Source organism: Lutra lutra, chromosome 2, assembly GCF_902655055.1.
Source record: "Lutra lutra chromosome 2, mLutLut1.2, whole genome shotgun sequence".
Taxonomy (NCBI): Eukaryota; Metazoa; Chordata; class Mammalia; order Carnivora; family Mustelidae; genus Lutra; species Lutra lutra.
The window spans coordinates 27,321,708-27,340,460 of NC_062279.1; positions in this window are offsets into that span (position 1 = coordinate 27,321,708).

Below are 18,753 nucleotides of genomic sequence, written 5' to 3' on the forward strand. Positions count from 1 at the left end.
CTTTAAAAAGCAGACTTTACTTTCAGTAGATTTTGTTTTCTTTCGATCCACCTGTGCTGATTCTCTTTTATCAATAAAAGTCTCAGCTATTAGATATGCTTTGCATCAAAGGCACAACCTGGTTACTTCTCCAAACTTCTCTTCAACTTCTGATATCGCACTATTCATTACTTCAGAATTTCTTTAAGAAATCGTACAGGGAAAATAAGTCCCCCCAGGCCCCAATCAAATTTTCGTATCAATTAAGACATTTGACAAGCAGTTTTAACAGATTTCCCAATTATGAATATAACCACTTTGTTAGAACAATGTCTTTCTGCTTCCTCCAACCCTTTAGAAATTCTTCCCTAGGGTTATTTTCAATAGAAAAATGAGAAAACAATTCAACCATTGTCTAACCAGCAGTCTTTTTAAATTTTTTTAACAAGCAGACCTAGAAATTTTAAGATGAATAACTCATCATCCCACCTAAAACAAAGTATCCAAAGACTTATACAAAATAAAAGAAAGCAATAATATTTTGATGGGGTCTGGAAGAAGTATTTTATTTGCAAAAGTGACTTTTTAATACAGCTATCAGTATGTTTACATTTGTTCCAGTGCACAAAAAATAATCACTGTTTCCTGATGGAATATCACATTATTTTTGCTGATATACTAATATAAAATCAGTAAAACTGTTACGAAGTAATACTTGAAATAAAATTGTGGGATGTATTTTTATGGGATTTCACAAATTAAAGAGCAAAGAAGTTACAAATCTAAATTTTGTAGAGTTTTGATCTATTATGAGTTTGCATCAAAAATAATGTATATGTGTATATATATTATATATAGTGTTCAGTTTTTTATGTCTTATCAGTCTTTAAATTCAATATGATCATCACTGTATACATGATTTGGTAACTTTGACTTGTTAAAAACAATTTTACAATTGAGGAAGTCTAATATTTGATGATCAAATGTTCAAGTAAAATCTGAAAATCTCAGAAAAGTAAAATTTTCAGACAAGATGTTCTTTTTTTTTTAAGATTTTATTTATTTGACAGAGAGCAGGAACACAAGCAGGGGGAGTGGGAGAAGGAAAAGCAGGTTTCCAGCTGAGCAGGGAGCCTGATGTGGGGTTCGATTCCAGGACCCCAGGATCATGACCCAAGCCAAAGGCAGAGACTTAACGACTGAGCCACCCAGGTGACCCCAGATGTTCTCTTTTAAGGACAGTTAGGAGTTAAATGTAGAAGATACAGTATTTATTGAATAGCTTTGTAAAGCAAAGAATTATTTAAGACAAAATACAAATATACACACACTTAAAAGCATACTTATATTCATGTACTTATTTTCAAGAGGAACTTTCATTCCCTTCTTGTTTTACAGATGAAATCTATTGTCTAGTCTCTAACTCAACATTTCCCCCTCATGACACCTCCAGTTGTTTGCTGTAAGTATCTTTCCAGTGGAAAGGGAAGGCGAGCTCCCACATTCACAGCAGAACCCAGTGCTGCGGCCAATGGGAGTGTTAAAATCGAAAGCAAGAGTCATTCTGCCACCCTCCCACCACTCATGCCTCCACTCTTCTGCTCCAGGAGCTTCTTATTGCCAGCCCCAGTGAAAATCCTTCCCACGCTAATTTAGCTTTCATCATCTTGTGTGGCCATTGGCTGTCTTGGTCATCACTCATTTCCTGTGACTAATATGCCAGCTGCTAACAGAACCATTTTCTTCATTTGGACTTAGTCTGAATTATTATAAATATTCATTTACTTTAAAGGATTCCAAGATGTGTGTCGAACATCAGATTTTCACTTTTTTTTTTTTGTCTGCTGTGAGTTATTAGAGTAGAAATATTACAATATTGAATTGTTAGTCTTCCAAGAAAGTGTGATTCAGGTTAATACACTGCAGAAATGCAGCTTTGTTGCAGTTCTTCTGGCTTTGCCAAGGAGCTAACTGTGTGTCCTTGGGTGTGAGATATTTAGACATTCTCCCCATGATCCCTCAACTAAAAATTCGGGATTTCTATAAAATATAAACTTAAATCACAAGACTATTAGAGGCCCCACCAAAAATATAAAATACAAATGAGAGTTGAATAGTGGTCATTATAACAGAAACTTCCCTTTAAAATCTAACTTAATTCATCATTCTTGGAACATAACCTATGCTAGTGATTTCTGCCTTTTAATTTTAGAACTTCTATCCATTTTATGAAATTTCCATAGACTTCCTAACTTGAACAAATTTCCTCCCACTCCATGGAGCCATCACTATTTAATCATTTAAAATATTCTCTGTTCATTTTATGTTCACTTAAAATACTAACATTTGCTCAAATTGGGAAGAAAGGGGGTGAGCTCCATTATGAAGACAAGCTGGTTTAGAGAAGAAATAGCATTTGATATAATGCCAAACTGCCATGATCAAGGATCCTAATGTAATCTTCATCAAGTAGCCTTTGATTAAGCCCATGCAGCCACAGGCACACAATAAGAACAGAAGTTACAGATAGACAAATGTCTTGGGGCTATATTTGTAAACAAAAAACAAAAAACCTTAAAAATTGTATAATCAAACTCCATTGTTTCAGAATGTTGGATTCGGTTCATAAAGCCACTAATGGAAGAGCAAATATTCCTGAATCATTGCTTATCTTTTATCAGTTTGTCTGTATCAGAGAGAGAATGTCCCCAAACTAGAGTAGTAGCATGCCTCCTTGAAGGATCAGGAACTCCTGCGGCCATTTGAAGAGCCCAAGAACCTGCTATTTTTCTGTTAAATATGCATATTTGGGTTGGGGAATTGGGAGGGTAAAAGGGACTGTTAACTCCAGAGCTTGTGAGGTAAGAGGGGGGGTCTACTGAGAAAGAGGGTAATAAACCTTGAGCCTCTCTGATTAAATTAAATCTGTATTTATTTTGCCTTTAGTGAAACTGTCTTTGATAAGATCCATAAATTCAGTGGTTTTATGACAAAATTTAAGAGATTATTCCTATTGAACACCAGTGAAACCTTAGGACCTCCTGTGGGATACTGCCAAGCTTAAACTTGGGGCTGCAAGGCAGATGCAGAGTCGGTAAAACGAAGTATCCAATTAAACTCATTGTGAGGAGAAAAGAAAGTAGAACTTAAAAGGATTTTTCTCTTTTAATATTGTTTTTTCGGTTTTCAGGTATTGTTTTCTTTACCTGTTTATTTGATTAATCTATTTACTTTGTGTCAACAAAGAGGGTATTTATGTAGACATGTTCCTGAGTTCTCTATAATCAATAGCTTACCGCCCTTGGAAAGGGTGCAGAAGTGGGCCGCGGTGTGAAAAGCACTGCCACCTACTGGTACTTATCCCAAACTGCAACTTTAGTTTAGTGTAGTTCAGTGTAGATCCCATGATTTTATGAAGATTGCTCAGAAAATTGCAGAACCAGACTATTTCAGAGTGAACAAGAACTTTGTAGAGTTGTTAGTCATTGATTCAGTACTCTACTGCTCATACACAGAGTGAAGAGAGGGCTTTTCATTGGTAAGATGCACATCATTTATAAAGTAAATGTGCTCCTCTTACCCAGAATCGTAATGTTTGTCTATTCATTTAATGAAAGGGAGGAAGGAAGGAAGTTGGCTTTATGCTTAGGGCATTAAACTCTATGATGTATAAGGACTTTAAAAATATTTTGATCCTATCTTTAGTAATCTATAATTTTAGAAAATAACGTTTAGGCAGATATATTGGGTAAACACATCTAGATTAACCCTAAAAAAGAAATAGTATTTAATTAGAAAGGTTCACTTATAAATTTGAATTCTGGCCTCAAAGAATTCAAACTGTCTTTCTCAACATGATTTTACTTTTTCAAGAAACTCTTATCCAAAAATTAAACATTATAAATATCTATATGATTTACTTGGGGAATTTCATCCAAATCTAAGAACATTAGGCTTCTCAACCTTCAGTACGCAGCCCCTTAAGACTATTTATTTTCCAAGACTGGTGCAACCCCAAGCTAGCCATCATCTCACGGTGTCCACTATTCTAAATTATTATATCATAAATTCTACTCACCTCTAATAAAGCCTCTGCATTGAAATTCCCATTTTGAAACTATCTATTTCAAAATCTTTATAAATACCTTATCTTTGCTATCCCCCTTCCAAGATTCTGTCTTGGAAGATTCTGTCAAGATTAGTGTCTACGTGTCTAAGATTCTCAAGTTAGTGCCTTAAGGTCCCTGAGTGACTCAGTCTGTTGAACTTGTGGCTCTTGATTTCAGCTCAAGTCATGATCTTTGAGTCCTGGGATCAAGCCCCAGCCTCTATGGGCTCTGCCAGCAGCAGGGAGTCTGCCTGAGGATTTCTCTCCCTCTCCCTCTGCCCCTCCCCTCACTTGTGCAAGCGTGTTCTCTCTCTCTTTCAAACTAATAAATCTTAAGAAAAAAACAAGTTAATGATATTCTTTATCACCACAAGCAGTAAGTTCAGCTTTGCCTGAGCAACAGGTTATTGTGGTGGTATTTAAAGCAGCATGCTCAGTGATAACTAGATTAGGTAGATAGATGTTTGTAAAAATGTTTTTGAAACAAAGAGTTGTATTTTTTGAAAAATGACCTTGAATTAGTTATAATGCCCCAAGTCATTGTTATATACCTTACAGTAAATTATAATGACAGCATGTACTATAAAGTTGAAACATAATAGAAAGGAAATTACTTGGGTCACTTGACAAAGTGGTATTAAAATATGCTCAAAATAACATAAAAGCAAATGAAGGGTAGCTTAATTGTTATCTAGAATAGCTAAGTTAATTTATATTTCTCAAATGAAACTTGAATAGACATTAGGACTAAGAATACTGAAAATATTCATGGTGGTGTCCATTAAAAAGATTAAGTAACAGGTCAGATTCAAAAACTTCTCTAATTGGGAAAAAAAAAATCCCCAAATAGATGGCTGTAGGTTTTACTATTGTTGCTATATACTAAATGGCCAGAACATAAGAAAAATTTTAAAAATCACAAAACGAATTTATTTCTTTTTTTTTTTTAAAGATTTTATTTATTTATTTGACAGATAGAAATCACAAGTAGGCAGAGAGGCAGGCAGAGAGAGAGGAGGAAGCAGGCTCCCCGCGGAGCAGAGAGCCCCATATGGGGCTCGATCCCAGAACCCTGGGATCATGACCTGAGCCGAAGGCAGAGGCTTTAACCCACTGAGCCACCCAGGCGCCCCAACAAAATGAATTTATTTCTTTATGCTAATTGAAAATCTAACAAATTGTTCTTTCAAAAAATCAGACTGATTTGGTTTGAATATCAACCAGATGGCAGCATTTATTTAAACACATAGAAGAGACAGCTGGAGAACTAGAAATCATCTGCCATGAGGGCCAAGGTTATGGTAAATGTTACTGTATAAAATGCAAACAAACAAACAAGAAAGCACAGACATTCAAGGCACTTTGCCCAGTCATTGCTATTTAAAGACATAAAACATGATTTCCAAAAGAGCAAGTAAGAATTTGAGAGTAAAGGAATAATCCAGTAACCCAAACCATGATAATCTCAGAAAAGTGGATTTTTTTTAAGATTTTATTTATTTATCAGAGAAAGAGAGGGAGAGAGAGTGAGCACAGGCAAACAGAATGGCAGGCAGAGGCAGAGGGAGAAGCAGGCTCCCTGCCGAGCCAAGGAGCCCGAGTGGTGGGACTCGATCCCAGGACGCTGGGATCATGACCTGAGCCGAAGACAGCTGCTTAACCAACTGAGCCACCCAGGCGTCCCGAAAAGTGGATTTTTTTAAAAGTAAAAAGTCATTATGCCTTTCATAATGATTATTTCTTCTTTGGAAAAAAAGAAGAAAAATAAAACATTTTTTGATGGTTGTGCTGCATTTTTTCTTGAAGGCAAAATGTCAGCCATAATGTCTTTAACTGAAAACCTTAAATTGTATATTATATGGTTCTATAAGAAGGAAGGTCATGCATCATATATATTGAAAATTAATCCTATGGGGAAGTTTTCATATGTCACACTATGAGAAAGGCTCGGGGATTCCAAACTAGAGAAAACTTCTAATACAGAAAGAGCAGTTCTTGATATAGACTCTTTCATACTTTATGAATCACATGTGCAATATCATTACTAATAGCTATTGAACTCATTTCCTAGGGGAGCTCACTTACACGATGGCCTGTGGACCCACTTTGATCCTTCAATCAAAATCTTTTTTCTCTGTAGCCCAAACAATAATCTGCAAAACTCTGAATGCTATGTGATTTATTTCAGATCTCTGAGCTGAAATTTATGTTACTAAAAACTGGCATTATCTGGCTACCTGAAATAATGCATTCACTTTTAAATTTGTTTTCTGCCCAAGCCAGAGACCTCCTTGATATATCCAATGTCATATAGGCAAGGCACTCATTTTCAAGCTAGCAACTTACTATTAAGTATATATTTATATTTCTCACTGTACCAGCACTTTATGTAGAAGCTTACCACAAATATAGATCACATCAGGGCATTTTAAGAAAGTATTTGGGGCCATTTAAAGTCAGTGGTATACCACAGAATTATGTGAATTCCTGTGGGAGCCACCTTTCAGCAGCAACGTCTGTGGCTTTTGCAAATTCTGGAAATAAACAGATGACTGTGTTAGCATTTTTAGATATTCACATCCCATGAAGCAGGAACAATTCAAATATGGCTTAATTGGCAGGAAGAATCAAGGAACAGCTAATGCACCTTTTTGCCAGAACTGTCTAGGAAAAACAAGTTCTTTTCTACCTTTGAACTTACAGCTCATTAAAATAATGTATCATCACAGTTGCTCCTAAATTGAAGAGTAGGCAAATTTCAAATCATTGCTTTGCCAAAATTGTTCAATGCTGAGTGTAGCGTCAAGAGCTTCAAAGTCTCCATTTCATCCTCAAATATTTTACAAAGTTTTTGCTGCAGGCTCAACAGAAGCTTAAGGCATGGTTAGCCTGCAAATGCACCAAGGACAACAGGATGGTAATTTTGTGGAAAGAACTTACGACATAAGAGCAGAGAGGTTATTTAGCCCAAAGGGTAACAGGTAGCAGCAAGACACCCCAGGAATGCAGCTTCAGAATTGACAGAGAGTCAAGTTCTCCACAAGTTAGACACCAGGCAAAGGAGTGAGGTAGGAGAGAGGCACGAAAAGAGAAACAGTATCTTGCATCTCTTTTCCCCGGAGCAAACAGTGACGTGTTCACACTGGAAAACCCGGTGACATTCACAAGTAGCAAATTATTATCACTTCCTTTGGTGCTCATTTTGCTCACATTAATTATTATAAATTCTTTTGGTGTGGCAGTATTTCTTCTTTGATCTCTCAAAAGCAAACCTCAAGCAATGGGTCATTTGCCAAACAAACCAGTGAAGGGGGTTGATTTATTTACTTATTTTTTTGTTCTTGTTCTGGTCCTGAGTGATTTTATTTTATTTATTTTATTTTTTAAAAGATTTTATTTATTCGACAGAGAGACACAGTGAGAGAGGGAACATAAGCAGGGGAAGTAGGAGAGGGAGAGGCAGACACCCCTTGAGCAGGCAGCCTGACATGGGGCTTGATCCTAAGACCCTAGGATCATGACCTGAGCTGAAGATAGCTGCTTAAAGACTGAGCCACCCAGGCGCTCCCCTGAGTGATTTTAAATGAAGACTTGTCAAGTCTAAGAAACAAGTAGGCATGATGACAGTTTGAACTGTGTTAAACCTTAATGCCTGTCCTGGTATTAGCCAAATCTAACCATCAGTCGACATTCAGATTTAAGGTCTGCTGAGAGACAGTAGTGCATACACAACTTATTTCAAATTTCTTTCAGTAGCTGGTATATAAAAATCTTTCTGGTGTTTAATAATGTTTACAACCTTGTTTAGGTGATAGTAACATTACTTTCCATATTACATTTTCTATTAAAAGTTCAACAGCTTTCTCCTCCTTCTACACCATATCTTATTCTCACAATAAGAGGGCACATAATTCAAGGCATTAAAACTAGTTCATGGTGTTAGATAGTTTTAAGGAAACTTGGTCTGAGAGCTTAAGAAATAACTCTGGAGTACCTAAGATGATAGTTTTATATCACAGGCCATTTATTTAAATTAGCTCAATTTTAAACAAAGAAATGTTGAAGTTTAAATTAACCTTCTTCTTTCAAAAGAGGACAGATCTATTTTTTCTTTACACAGACATTAAGAATTTCCTGATATCTTTTTTCTTTTTTTTTTTTTTTTTAAGATTTTATTTATTTAACTAGGGAGAGAGAGCAAGAGCGGGAACACAAGCAGGGAGAGCAGCAGGCAGAGGGAGAAGAGGGTTCCCAGGGAGCATGAAGCTAGATGCTGAGCTTGATCCCAGGCATTTGGGATCATGACCTGAGCCTAAGGCAGATGCTTAAAAACTGAGCCACCCAGGCACCCCTCCTGATATTTTCATAATAGAAGAAACTTTGCATTTAGCACAGTTTTTTTTATTATTGTCACCTGCCTTTAAGAACTGCCTACTGCCAACCGTTACAAATGCACAATGATGTTTTCTTGCTATTATGTAGCTATAATGTTGATTAAGGAACTACTCAACTATGTTGATGCACATATCATTGTCCAGGAAGAAGTAAATATTATCCACTTTGATTTGGACGTTTTGTTGTTCGTTTTTCATACTAACCAGTATGCTGCTTGGGCAGTCCATTATTTTTTACTTGTTTCTTAGTTTCAAAGTTTTTGGAAGGTTTTTAAAAAATTGAGAGATTTTATGTGGCTTCAGTAAAGTACTGACACAAATGGCAATACAAATCAAAGACCAAAATAGTACACATTCATGGAGGATAACTAGACATTTATGCCTATATATCCCAGATATGAATCATACACAATTAGTTAAAATATCTTTTATAACACCACATTGGTTATATAAAAGTCACTATCAATAATTTAGAATATAAATAACCCTGTAGACTGCCAAAAGGGAAGCAAAAGTAAGTAAATAATCTTTGAGAGGTGAAGAGTCATTTTTCATGAAAATTGTTGAATACTGAATATTATCCTCAGGCTAGTTACTGGGAACAAATATGGCCCTAGCTTTCATGGAGCTCATAGTCTATGAAAGTGATATATTTTAACTGACTAATAACATATAGATCATACAAAATATGTAATTTAAGGTGGGATCCAAAAAATGATCAGGGTTAAGCCAGACAAATAGCAAGGGAAAGAGTGTTCCAGGCAGAGCAGTAATTACTCAAAGTCTTGAGAGAAAGAGGTACAAAGATGAGACTGTAGAGTAGGCAGGACTGAGATATATGCAGTGTGTGTGTGTGTGTGTGTGTGTATTTAAAACAGTTACAGGTTTATTAAAACTTGAGAAATATTGCAGATCATTTCCATATACTCCAAACCAGTCCTACTGTTATTAAAATCCTACCCTAGTATGGTACATTTGATGAACTGAAGTCAATTTTCACCTTTATTTATTTATTTATTTATTTATTTATTTATTTATTTAAAAGTAGCCTTCATGCTCAGCATGGAACCAAATGTAGGGCTTGAACTCACGACTCTGAGATCAAGACCTGAGCTGAGATCAAGAGGTAGACACCCAACCAACTTAAGCACCCAGGTGTCCCATTAAATTCTTACTAAATATCATAGGTTATTAAGACTTCTTTAGTTTTTACCTAACGTCCATTTTGTGTTTCAGAATCCTGTCCAAGGTGCCACATTACATTTCTTTATCTTTTTGACTTAGGTCCCTCGCAGCTATAACAGTTCCTCAGACTTTACTTGTTTTTGATGACCTTAACATCAAAACAGTTTTAAGGTGTGCCACTCAGGTATTTCATAGGATACCTTCTACTGGAATATTTCTGATGTTTTTCTCATGACTAGACTGGGGTTATGTTTTTTTGGGAGAAAGCTCATATAAGTAAAGTGCTAAATTTTGATGGCATCTTATTATACACATTTATTCTCAACATGACTTATGATTGTTGATTATGACTTCGATCACCTGACCAAGGTTGGTTTTGTCAACTTTTCTTTTTCCTCTCTACAGTTACTCTTCTCCTACCACCATTTTCCATAATCCACCCTTTGGAAGGCCGTCTCTATGTGCAGCTCACACTTAGGTCAGAATGTTATGCTTCCCCTCCTTTAGAGCAGAGTACCTGCCTCAATTATTTGGAGTTATTCTGCATAGGAGACTTGTCTCTACCTCCCCATTTGTTAATTTATTCAATCATTTATTTATACCAGTGAGGACTCTTGGATACTTAATTTATACATTGGGTTATAATCCAATATGACCTTACTTTTTGTGTTGTTGAAATTATTCCAACTTTGGACATTGGGAGCCCTTTCAGTTGACTTCTGTGCCCTTTTGTACTCACAATATACTCACAATGTGGGGTTTCATTTGGGCAGAGGGCAGCTGCTTTAGTTCCTGTATGTATGAGACACTTCAAGCTCATCCTATGCATTTCCTGCCGTGGTACTAGAAGAACCCATTTCCCCGCCAAATCCCTAGTGTCTTTTATTGAAGAAGGTACCGGAAAGCCAAGATCTGGGTGTTAGTTGTGTTCATTGCTACTGGAGTGCAATTTCTTTTAGATGTTCTCAGCTGACAGAGCACAGAAATATATATATATATCCTCACACATGTATATAAGTATATATTCGTACCTATATTCAGCTAAACATGACCTTACGCTGATGTTGCAAACTCCTTTAGCACATACGTCATTCTAACCTCTTGTCGTTTAACTGTAAATTCTCACCTCAGCTGTAAGAAAACTGACTTCCTCCTCTCATGATCCATTTACATATATGTTCAGTTCCAATAAACATGCGTAACACTGTAGGAATTGTTCAACTGTACCCTGATGGAAAGAACTTTATCAGCTAGGGTAAAGTGCTTATGTGCAGTTCCTTTTCCTTTAGTCTTATGGACTCCCCTCAGTTCCAAAGACACTTAGGTCAGCACATTCCCCCCACCCCACACTTCAGTGAGGTTATGTCATGTATTTATAATAAGATTTTCTCCTCATATTCTGCATTTATTTCTGGGATCCCTGGCCGCCTATTTTTTAAAATGTGCATACATTATGGTTCACTCTTGATGCTATAAAATTTTATGAATTTTAAGAAATGCATTGTTATCCACCCATGATCACAGGATCCTACAGAATAGTTTCACCATCCTAAAAATCCACTGTGCTTTGCTGATTCACCTTTCTTCCTCTCCTGGCAACCATGCTCTTCTTGCTGCCTCTGTAGTTTTGCCTTTTTAAATGTCACATAATTGGAATCATGCAATATGAAACCTTTCAGACTGGCTCTTTTCACTTACAGTAGCATTTAAATTTCTTCTGTGTCTTTTGGTGTTTTGATAACGTGTTCCTTTTTATCCCTCAATATCATTTGATTGTATGGATATATCACATAGAAAGACATTTTTGCTTCCAGTTCTTCGTGATTGTGACTAAGGCAGTCATAAACATTAACACTTAGGGTTTTGTATGGATATATGTTTTGAATTAAAATTGGGCACAGTTACTGGATTGTATGGTAATAGTATGCTTCCCTTTGTAAGTATGCTTCCCTTCTAAAGTGTCTGTGCATTTTTTCATTCACACCAAAAATGAATAGGCCTTCCTGTTGTTCTGCATTCTAATGAACATTTAGTAATGTGGAATTTTGGGTTTTTAGATTTTAGCCAGCCTAGTAGGTATCCCTTGATGTTTTAAATCACAATTCCCTAATGACATGATTTTGAGTGTCTTTTCATACATTTAGTTTTAGTTGCCATCTCTTTTTGGGGAGGTGTTTATTCTGAAATTGTTTCTATTTTTTACTTTTTTTTCCTATTGTTGAGTTCTTTGAAGATTTTAGATATAGGTCTTTGTTATGATACCTGTTTTGCATCTATTTTCTCTCAGCCTCTAGTGTGTCTTTTCATTCTCATAACTATCTTCAGAGAGTAGAAGTTTTAAATTTTTTGTTTTTAAATTTTATTTATTTATTTGACAGACAGAGATCACAAGTAGACAGAGAGGCAGGCAGAGAGAGAGAGGAGGAAGCAGGCTCCCCGCTGAGCAGAGAGCCCGATGTGGGACTCGATCCCAGGACCCTGAGATCATGACCTGAGCCGAAGGCAGCGGCTTAACCCACTGAGCCACCCAGGCGCCCAGAAGTTTTAAATTTTAATAAAATCCAACTTATTAATTTTTTTTCTTTAATTGATTATGGCTTTGGTCCTGTATCTAAAAACTCAAGGTGACATAAATTTTTTTTCTGTAATGAACTGCTCTTGTAGAGCAGTTTTAAGTTCACAACAATATTGAATGGGAGACACAGAGATTTCCCATATACTCCCTGCCCCTACACATCATAGACTCCTCCATTATCATCCCTCTCACTTCCCCAGAGTTACAGCTGATGAACCTACATCAATACATGAGAATCACCCAGGGTCTATAGTTTACATTATGGTTTACTCTTGGTGTTTTATATTCTATGGGTTTCTGTGCACATGTAATGATATCTGCCCATGATTATGGGGTCATAGAGAATAATTTCACTGCCTGTAAAATCCTCTGTGCTCCACCTATTCATCCCTCCCTCTCCAACCCCTAACAACCACTGATCTTTTTACCATCTCCATAGTTTTGTCCTTTCTAGAAAGTCGTTTACTTGGAATCCTGTAATATGTAGCCTTTTCAGATTCGATTATTTCACTTAACAAAACATTTAAGTTTCCTCTGTATGTTCATGACTTGATAATATGTTTCTTCTTAGCAATGAATAATATTCTATAGTCTGGATAGACTGCAATTTATTTATCCATTCACTTACTGAAGGACATCGTGGTTGCTCCCAAGTTTTGGCAGTCATGAATAAAGCTGCTACAAATATCCATGTGCAGATTTTTGTGTGGAACTGAGTTTTTAACTCCTTTGGGTAAATGCCAAGGATTATGATTGCTGAATCATGTGCTAAGAGTGTGCTTAGCCTTGTAAGAAACCACCAAACTGTCTTCCAAAGTGGCTATATACTTTGCATTCCCACCAGGAATGAATGGGAGTCCTTTTTGCTCTGCATCCTTGGCAGCATTCTGAATTTTGACCTAGCTAGTAAGTAGGTAGTGATATTTTATTGTTGCCTTAATTTGATTTCTCTGAAAACACATGATGTAGAACAACTTTTTATATGCTTATTTGCTATCTGTATATCTTCTATTGGTGAGGTACTATTAAGATCTTTGCCCTATTTTTTAATTGGGATATTTATTTACTTATTGTTGAACTTTAAGAGCTCTTTTTTTTTTAATTTTTAAAAAAAGATTTTATCTATTTATTTGACAGAGATTACAAGTAAGCAGAGAGGCAGGCAGAGAGAGAAAAAGGGAAGCAGGCTCCCTGCTGAGCAGAGAGCCTGATGCGGGGCTCGATCCCAGGACCCCGGGACCATGACCTGAGCCAAAGGCAGAGGCCCCAACCCACTGAGCCACCCATGTGCCCCTAAGAGCTCTTTGTATATTTTGGATAATAGTCTTTTATCAGATATGTCTTTTGCAAATTTTCTTCCAGTTTGTGGTTTATCTTTTTATTCTCTTGAGTCACATAGATGTTTCTCCTATATTTTCTCCTAGAAGTTTTATAGCATTTTGTTTTACATTTAGGTTGAAGATTTGTTTTGAGTTAACTTTTGTGAAAGATATAAGGTCATTGTGTAGATTAATTTTTTTTGCATATGAGTGTCTAATTTTTCCAGCACCATTTATTTATAAGATTATTCTTTCACCACTGAATTGCTTTTGTTCCTTTATCAATAATCAATTGCTATATTTTTATGGGAAGACTGTTATATTTTTAAAAAACTTTATTGGTCTATAATTTCATTCCATAAACTTCTCTGGAATTAAGTGTGCAATTCAGTAAATTTTATAAATATATAGACTTGTGCAATAATCACTGTAATCCAGTTTTAGAACTTTTCTTTAACTCCAAAGAGATCTCCTATGCCCATTCTCAGTTAATCTTCCGCCTCACCTGGGAAACCACTAATCTAATCTACTTTCTTTGTATACAAGGTTTGCCATTTCTTGCTGGTATGAACATTTGCATACACATTTTTATGTAACTGTATGTTTCATTTCTTGGGTTAAATTCCTCGGAGTAGAATTGCTAGTTGATATGGTATGGGTTATATTATCATTTTCAGTTTTTTTTATTATAATAGGTATAATGGATAGTTTCTCATGGTGGCTTTAATTTGAATTTCCCTGATTGACTAATGACATCAAGCATCTCTTCATATGCTTATTAGCCACTCATATTTCTTCTTTAGTGAATGTCTATTCAAATTTTGCTCACTTTTAACTGAGTTACTTATGTTTTCATAGATTTGTAAGAGTCTCTTATATATACTGAAAACAAGTCCTTTATCAGATATATGATTTACAAATATTTTCTTCCTGCCTGTAGCTTACCTTTTCATTTCCTAATAGTGAGTTTTGAAAGCATAAAAGGTTTTAATTTTGATGAAGATCAGTTTGTAATTTTTTTTCTTTTATAGATTGTGCTTTTAGTGTCACATCTAAGAACTCTGCCCAACCCCAAAAATTTCTTGTTTTCTTCTAGAAATTTTATAATCTTAGTTTTTTACATTTAGGTCTATGTTTCATTGTCAGTTTTGGTTTTTTTTTTTTTAATTGTGTGAGTAGAATGTCTAAATTCCTCTTTTTGCATGAAGTTATCCAGTTGTTCCAACACATTTGTTGAAAAACAATTCCCACTCAATTACATTGGCAAAAATTAATTGATCTTATATGTAAGAGTTTATTTCCAGATTCTCAAACCTATTTCATTGATTTTTGTTTTTGTATTTACACAAGTATTACACCTTCCTAGCTACTTTACCTTTGTGGAAGTTTTGAATTCAGGAGTGTAAGTTCTTTACCTTTATTCTTACTTTTCAAAATTGTGTTGACTTTTGGCCTCACCATATTTCTCTTCCTCAGAGCTCCCTGTCTCTACTAATGACCTCACCAGTCATGCAATTTTCAGACCAAAACATTTCTTTTTTTTTTTTTTTGTAATACCTCATGATTAACCCATCAACAAATCCCGAGAGCACTACATGACAGATTTTAAAGGCCAAGAGTGATAAGAATGGATACTGAGAGATAATTAAAAAGGAAATAGAGTAGTTCCCGAAGAAGAGGATATGGTTCACATAGGATGGTGACAGTGAAGATGAGGAGAAGGGAATAGATTTAAAACATACTTTGGAAGTTAGAACCACCATGATTTGTAATGCACTAGATATGGGCAGATGGGTCAACAAAAGTCTTTTACTGAGACAGGAAAATTGAATGAAGTGTGGGTTTGGGAGAAAGTTTGGGAGATGGATAAGACATTATCTAAATATTACACATTTAAAATATTAAGTCTTATGTGTGAGCTCTTCGGACTCAGATTCTGTAACACAGAGCAATGGTCATTTTCATAGACTCACCTCATTCATTCTCTTAGCAATAGATGACACAGTTCATCTGTTTTCACCTTCTCTAAAAGATTTCTTCACTTGGCTTAAAGGACCTTACATGCTGTTGGGTTTTTTCTTATCCCAGTAGAATCTTCTCCATCTCCTTTGATGGATCTTCTCCTCTTCATGAGATCTAAATAATGGACTTCTCAAGTTTTGTGGGGTTTTTCCCCCTTATACTTTGATTTTTTTCTGTCCTTACCTACCTCTGACAGAATCTAGTCTTACAGCTTTTAGTTCTATTACTAATGTGATAACTCCCCTACTGATATTTCCAGTCTTAACTTCCACTTGGCCCCCTGAATTGTACATTCAACATGGCTCAAATGTCTGGCGGGCAGCTTACATTTAACATATCAAAGTCTAAACTCTCAGTGTCCTAGCAGTTTCTTCCCATCCAAATTCACTTCCTCACTGCATCCCCCTCAGTAAGTGGCACCACCATTAACCAGGACAAAGACCTGGGCAGCATCTTTTTTTCTTTCTGTCATAATCTCATGACTAATCCAGTGGAGTCTTGTGGGCATGATTTTCAAAACATAAATTATATGCTAGCACTTATCATCTCTACCATTACTACCCTAGTTGAGCCTCTGTTACTTCTATCCCCGTTTCACTCTCATTTCTTTAAAATATATTTATTATAGAAAAGCCAGAGTGGTTTTTAAAAACTTACATCAGACATATGACTTCCTGGCCAAGACTGTTCAGTGGCTCCCCACTAGAGTTAAAACCAAATCCTTATGTGGCCTACAGTGTACCCCATGACATGGACCTTATTTCATTTCTGGTCATCTTCTACTACACCATCCTGTCTGTACTGTGCTCTGGTCACTCAGACTTTCTCAAGCCCGCTCCTATTCATAGCTGGTTAATGACCTTCAAGGGTGCCTGGCCCTAGAAGATATTTATTGGTGACTATATTAATGATGTTATTATTAAACACAACCATAAGCATTATTAACTTAATTTTTACACCTTAGAATATTAGAAACCATAAACTAGGGGAAACTGAAGGAGAAAGAGGAGAAGTTTAGAAAAAGATATGGCAACAGTAGTAATATTTAATAAGAAGTAGTAATATCTAATAAGTAGCCATATCTAATACAGAAACTGTAAAAAATAAACACTGTAACTAAAAGAAACAAAGCTGTATTAGATAATGCCCCCCCACGCCATAGCAGGCACCGAGTACCCCAGGGCAGAGTCACCAACTGTCATAAGGCTCTCTCTGAATCTTTAAAGGAAGTTGAAAGACATTGATCACATTAAGAAAGCAAGACGGGAGCTTAAAATGATTTATGAAAATGAAATTATAAATTCGCTTATTTCCAACAATTTTTCTACTTAAAAAAAGTGACTTTGCTAATTTGGAGAATTCAGTTTAGTAGGATAATTAATTTCCTAGTCATGCTGAGTGTCACCCTACCTAGGTCTCTTTAAGATACGTAACTGGAGAACTTTTTATCAGTTTCACAAAAGAGATTCAAGCTAAATAATTTTGTACCTAATGTAAAATCAATATTTTGCTTTTTAAATAGACTATTGCTTTATTATTTTACTCTTACTTTATAGAGGTTTTCTTCAAATAAAAGTAAAATAAACCATTTTTAAATTTTGTTAAAGTAGTTGAGGCTTACTGTAGAAATGTAGAAAGAATGGGGAAAAAAAATCACTCGTAGTTCCACTAGCAAAAGACAAACACCATTAAACTGTGTGTGTTTTATGTCAGTCTTTTTTTTCCTACATAATCATTCTCTTCTAAATCACCTCAGATTACTGATTTTTGTTATTGATATAAAGTTATTATCTTTTGTGTATCCAAACCCATGCTACATCTCAATAATGTACTTAAAAAAATAAATTTTTTCAATATCCCACAGGATATGGTTAAAACCTCTGGTTATCTAAGTTATATCTCCCTTGTTTAGCTAACAATGTTTATAATATGTTTTGTTTATTTTAAATACTTGAACAAAAAATTCTCTTTGTTAAAAAAATAAAAGTAACAGTACATCCATTTGAGTTGTAGCATTAAAATGATTATAATAAAAAAAAAACTTAAATAACTATGAAATAGAAGTAGCTACCATTCACAGCAGTTACTTCTCTAGGACAGAAACAAAGCACATTTAAATACATTTAAAATGTATTAAAGCCACATGGCAAGTTAAGATCCCAAATGAAATACAGACATATTGTTTTAAAATATTATAATTTAATTGCTATGTATATTGCCAAAACTGTAGAAGGGATTCAGTAGTTCATGACAAAAGTGGAATAGTACATTGCCATTAAAATTAAATACTTTATTTACTTTCTGTAAGGCATTCTAGTTTGCAAATAAAATTAAATCAACATAATCTACTTACATATACTGAAAGGCTTTACCAGGCTTTTACTTACCAGAAATCTTAACTTTTTTTTTCATTTTTATATCATTCTCCCCTTAATAAATAAGTTTGTTTTCCAAGCTTCTTTGAGAAAAATCTAATGCTTAAACTGTAGTAGTAATCAGAACTTGTAGAGAATAACTACTTATTTGATCTCTTAAATAATTTTACATATAAAAGTCATCTTAAAGCTCATCTAGTCCATCCATTTTTTTTAGAAGTCCTTTTTTTTAAATTAACATATAATGTATTATTTGCTTCAGGGGTACAGGTCTGTGAATCGTCAGGCTTACACATTTCACAGCATTCAACATAGCACATACCCTCCCCGGTGGCCATCACCCAGCCACCCTATCCCTCCCTCCTCCAGCAGCCCTCAGTTTGTTTCCTGAGATTAAGAGTCTCTTATGGTTTGTCTCCACCCCCAGTCCCATCTTGTTTCATTTTTTCCCTCCCTTCCCCCGAGGACTCCCTGCCCTGCCTTTCAAATTCCTCATATCAGAGAGATCATATGATAATTGTCTTTCTCTGATTGATAGAAGTCCTTTCTATGAGATCCCTGATAGATAGTTACCCAGCTTTGCTTGGGACATTGACTGGACCTCACAAGTCATTCACTCTATAATTACATATTCATTTTTTATTATTGATTCATTTAACTAGTATTCACTACATATCTACCATTTGCCTGTCAATATACTTGACACTAAATACATAAGGATGAATAAACATGAAGAAACATGAACACTATTAGAATGTTTTGTTTTGATTTGATTAAGGTTACATATCTCTTCTTG